The following is a 6,062-nucleotide window of genomic DNA, read 5'->3' as shown; positions in this document are numbered from 1 at the left end:
AGCAAATAAGGCAGAAAATAAGCAATTAGATGCTCAGGTTTACCTCTACAAATAATGCACATAAGCAACACGACTCAAACACAAATAAGGGCAGTATTATTAAACAAGATCCTAAGGCATGATGTCTAAGTGAATATCAAAACATAGAAGATAGACAGTTTATTTTATAAACTCAGAAGCAGTAGTCCTATCAGTTTGCCTATTGATTTTAAGTCTGTTAACCATTAAACAATAAACACATAAAGAGACAGTTTCCAATTTTATAAAAATTTGATTACCTAGGGCTTGCCTAGGCGTGTGATCATGCACAAGATTTACCAGAGTTATTAAAACCAATTTAGAAGTTATTATACCTAAAGTATGTTGTTCTAAGCGTTGTAAATCTGAGAATATAGGGAGTTATTACCAGTCTATTTAAAACAGTAGAATCAGAGGTGATACCATCTTATGTCCTTTTTCAGCATCAGTAGTTTAACTAGGTGTGGCTGAGCGAGTATGAATGAGATCCTAAAACAGGGTATCTAATATGCACATATAAAATGTAGAATGATTTATATGCAAAATTCCTGAAGCATGATTTCTAAATGCACAGAGAGTTACAACATTGTTAAGCCTGGTTTTCAGATGCATATAAGTAAAAATTTTGTGTTAGTGTTGTTATTTAGCCTAGAAGCAGGATTTCTAAGTGATAAATAAGGTCAAATAAGATGCTGAAGCAGTAAACCTAAAACATGATATCTAATGCATAATATGCTTTGAATGTGTTGGTCCTAGCCATGGATTCTAATGCGCATATAGAAAATATAAACCTAAGGCATGGTTTCTACCCATTGATATTGATAACATATATAACTACCATCCTCTTTTCACTAGCCAACCCCAATATTCGTTTAAAATAATTATTATAAACCAATATTGAAAAGAATTACATAGATAAAGGAAAATAAGAAGTTACACTATAGGGAGCCTGAAAACAGGCCCAAATTTCTAGAACCTCAAATGCCCAGATTGTTTCATAGCCTTTCTCATATCTGGGTGTGTCAGAGTTCCCTAAGGACCTCAAGGGATCCCAGGCTGTGCTCACACCCAGATTTCACAACCATAATTGAGTAAGTGCAGTGTGGAAGAGCCAACTCCAATGCATCAGAGTTCAGAGGGATCTCATAGGGATCCCTAAGCAGTCACACATTGGAGGGGCCAGAACTTAAGGACTTAAGAGTAGTGTGAGAGTGCTTGACATAGTTTTGAAAATGTTTGAATGAAAATAGTGTTGAAAGAGACTTAGTTGAAATAGTTTTATATAATAAAGAGAGTTGCTCAGTAAAATAGTTTTTTTGACAAGAGTTGTGGAATCAAATAAACAACAGAACCAACACAGAACCAAAACAGGTTCTATAACATTCAAAGAACAACCTTCACATAGGGGTAATGGGAATTGGGGACATATAAAGCATATGCAGCGAACACATAACAGACAGAAGTGCACATAGCTATAGAATCAGAAGTATTCTAGGGGGTTCATGGGATTAGGGTACAACATGAACTTCAGAATTAACACAGAACCAAGTAACTTAAGGTACAAATTGTTTTTCCAAAGAAAGGTTCATACTAAAACCAGTTAAACATAAAATGGAACAGAGTCACATTGAGACATACTACAAAAGGGGGGGAGGGTAACATTTCATAAGTATGCTGATCCTAATGGGGGTAGTACATAACATAACTAGATAGACAAGAAAGCATCTCAACTATAGGTTGCATAACAAAACCATTGAAAGAAACATACTAGAAACTGGATGAACGGAAGTAGTAAAAGAAACATATTATTTTTGAAACTTAAATTGAAATCAGAACATACCAGTAAAGAAGATAGTAAACAAAAAGTGGAGGACATGAGGGCACAATAATTAGCCTTGGCTCACAGCCGGCTAATTCAAGATAGTAGCAAGTAGCAAAGAAAGAAAGTAGAAAGCTTTGAGTGTGAGAGATAGTTTTTTAAACCAATGTGTTCATGTGTCTGTGTTAATGAGAGAGTATGTATATATAGTTTGAAACTAGGTAGAATAATAAGGTAAGAATCAAAGTCAAGCAGTAATTATGGGGACTCAGAATCAATCAGTATAAAATCAATGTAATTACTCCTCAATTAAGGGAGTTAACATAAAACGGTAAAGACAAATAAGGAAAGAGATCACATAAGACTGGAACATAGCACATAAGGAAATATTTTCAGGCATAGTAAGTATAGAACAAGTAATTAGGCTAGGTTCAGAAAATCTAATTAAGGAAAGTACTTAAGAATCGATTGACAGCATAGTCGACCAACAAATCAGGCAAGAAAATATCTTAGAGGTTGAAAATCAGTAAGGAAATTATCACAAGAGATTAGTGAAAGGTATCAATTACAGGAAATTAGGGATTCAAGCATATGTAATACTGATTAAGGGGAGATTATGCATACACAGAATAAACACATAATAGGCAAGAAGAGGCAAAAATCATAAACCCTAATGAGCATAGTAGTAAAAATCACATAGAATCAGGGGTTCAACAAGAAAAAATAGTAATAATTAGAGGAATTGACAGAATAAACATAATATAAGCGGAAGAAGCAAAAATCAGAAACCCTAATGAACATAATAGGGTAAAATTACAGAAACTCAGAACGTTCATGAGAAACAAGCACACATACGAATCAAATCATCAGAGACAGACTCAAAACCCAGGATTAGGACCAAGGGACTTAGGGTTTTAACATAATAAATCAGATAAAAGGGGAAAAACATGAATAAATGTTTAAACGTAGTAAAAATCATAGAATAATACGGAAAATCAGAAGGAAAAGTCATTTTGAAAAGGGGTTAAGAAACCCTAGTTTGAAGATGAAAAGGCATTTTTGAAAAATTGGAGAGATTCTTAAGAAAACAGTAAAGATAACTCAAAATTTACTCAGATCTGTGGTAGATCTGAAGAGTCAAGAGATGAGTTAGGGTTTCAGAGAGAGATAAAGAGATTCTGACATAGAAGCCATGTATCTAGCCAAAAAATATAAAGATCTTACTCGGACGGCCAAGGGTGGCCTGAGAACGGCATAAAAAAGGCTATGGGTGTGAGTGTAGCAAGGATTCGGCATCTGAGGGAGCCATGGAGGCTAGGGATGGTGGTTGAGCCACCAATGTTATCGGCAAGCCAACGGCCGGTGAGAGGAGCTTAGGGTTTAGCAGAGAGAGCTTGAGAGGATGTAACGACGGAGCAGAAGAGAGAATGAGAGAATATGAATGAGGGTTTGGGGAGGTAGTCTTTTAGGTTAATTATGGTATGGGTGAATCTGGTCTGTTGATCAAAATTGATCAACGATTCAGATTAAATAAGAAATTGGGTCGGGGGATTAATGGATTGGGCCTGGGATGTTTGGGCTGATTTAATTGGGTTTGGGGTCTGGTTTAATTAGGCTAGAATTGAAATGCAATTAGGCCATATTTTAAATAGCCATTTTAACACTATATAATTTATAATAAATAATAAACAATTTCTAAAAAATAATTTCATGTACTAAAATGATTTAAAATAGTTGTTTAACATTTTAAAAATATAAAAGACTATTTTATGTATTAAAAACGTAATTATGCTTTAATAGAATAGTATTGCAAATATATGCAAATTGACTTTAAAAATGCAAATGCAATTATAAAAATGAAATAAAAATATTTTAAGAATATTTTGGCATAAATGTAGAATTTATAAGGCTAAATCTCCATAAACATAATTTGAAGAATAATTATTGGAGATTTTATGAGTAAAAAGGGAGAAATAAATCAATTTGAAGCTTTTAAAAATTATAGAAAAATTATAAAAATGCTTATGCATGCTTATATATGCATATATGCTATTTTGAAAGTATATTTATGTATTACAAATATATAGGGAAAAATTAGGTATCAACAACGATTAAAGGGTTCGCAATTGCGAACCCTGGGAATTTCTACTATCTTCGCATTTGCGACTGCTAAGAACTTATTGAGAACTTCGCATTTGTGAAGAAATGCTCGCAAATGCGGGCAAGGCTGGCCAGGGCATACATCGCAATTGCGATCAGCCCCTCGCAATTATTAAACCTGAGAGGCTCGCAATTGCGAAGCCTGACCTCGCAATTGTGAGATCAGAGCCTGCAACATATACCAGATGAAAAATCAGAAATTTACTAAGTCCAATTCACCCCGTGGCCTATCCAAAACTCACCCGAGCCCTTGGGGCTCCAAACCAAACATGCACGCAAGTCTAAAAATATCATACGGATATGCTCGTGCTATCAAATCATCAAAATGACATCAACAAATACGAATTTAACCTTAAATTCATGAAATTCCTTAAGAACATTGAAATTTCTATTTTCTCAACTAAAAGTCCGATTTATACCAATTCAACTCCGATTCTTATTAAATTTCACAGATTCAACTTAGTCATTATTTTAAACCTATATCAGGCTCCAGAACCAAAATACGGGCCCGATACCATCAAGAAAATGGATCATTTCATTTCAAAAAGCTTTTATATTTTCCAGCAAATAATTTTCTTTAAAAATTATTTTCTCGGGCTAGGGACTTCGAAATTCGATTCCGGGCATATGTCCGAGTACCATATTTTACTACGGACCCTACGGGATTGTCAGATCACGGGTCCGGGTCCGTTTATCAAGAATGTTGACCAAAGTCAACTTTAATTAATTTTAAAGGCCAAATTCATTATTTTTCTTAAATTTCACATAAAAGCTTTCTAGAAAACGCGCCCGGACTGTGCATGCAAATCGAGGTGAGACAAAAAGAGGTTTTTAAGGCCTCAGAACATAATTTTTGACTTCTAAAACAAGAGATGACCTTTCGGGTCATCACATTCTCCACCTCTAAAACAACCGTTCGTCCTTGAACGGACATAGAAAAGTACTTGCGGCGGTGAAAAGATGAGGATAACAGTTCCGCATTTTAGACTCAGACTCCCAGGTCGCTGCCTCAACAGGCTGACATCTCCACTGCACACGAACTAAAGGGAAATCTTCTATCTCAACTGACGAACCTGCCGGTCTAGAATAGCTACCGGCTCCTCCTCATATGTCAAGTCCTTGTCCAACTGGATAGTGCTGAAGTCTAACACGTAGGATGGATCGTCGTGATACTTCTGAAGCATGGACACATGAAACACTGGTGCACATTTGATAAACTCGGCGGCAACGCAGGCCTGTAAGCCACCTCTTCCACTCGATCAAGAATCTCAAAAGGACCAATGAATCTAGGGCTTAGCTTGCCCTTCTTCCCAAATATCATCACTCCCTTCATGGGCGACACCCGAAGCAATACTCGCTCCCTGACCATGAATGCCACATCGCGAACCTTACGGTCGGCATAACTCTTTTGCCTGGACTGAGCTGCACGAAGCTTATCCTGAATGATATTAACCTTATCCAAAGCAGCCTGTACTAGATCTGTACCCAACAACTGAGCCTCTCCCAGCTCAAACCATCCAACCGGCAACCCACACCGCCTACCATATAAAGCCTCACAGGGAGCCATCTGGATGCTCGACTGGTAACTATTGTTGTAGGCAAACTCTGCTTATGGTAAGAACTGATTCCACGAACCTCCAAAGTCAATAACACATGCTCGGAGCATATCCTCCAAAATCTGAATAGTACGCTCGTGTAATACTCTATATTTTAATAAAGGTGTATTGGTCATTAGCAAAATAATAATAATAATAAAAATAATATAAGAAACTATTTAAAAAAACTAAACAAATAAACAAAAAAAAGGGGGAATTTAAAACAAGGGCCAAAGCCCATTAGAAAAGAATGAAAAAAGGAGTTAAACAAAGCTTTCAAAAGCTTTCTGAAGCAAAAGCCACAGAAAACAAAACGCAAGCAAACAAAAAAAAAAGAGAGAAACAAACAGAGAAAGAAAAAGGGGAAAAGAGAAAAGAAGAAGAAGAAGAAAAAAGCTTTGGGTAAAGGCCTTAAGAAGAATTGAGAGTTGAAATTGAATATATTAAAGCTCTCCTTCGACTTAAGAGGT

The sequence above is a fragment of the Nicotiana tabacum genome, chromosome 8 (assembly GCF_000715075.1).
Source record: "Nicotiana tabacum cultivar K326 chromosome 8, ASM71507v2, whole genome shotgun sequence".
NCBI classification, from domain to species: Eukaryota; Viridiplantae; Streptophyta; class Magnoliopsida; order Solanales; family Solanaceae; genus Nicotiana; species Nicotiana tabacum.
The sequence above is the reverse complement of the archived record's forward strand: the minus strand, read 5'-3'. Positions refer to the sequence as shown.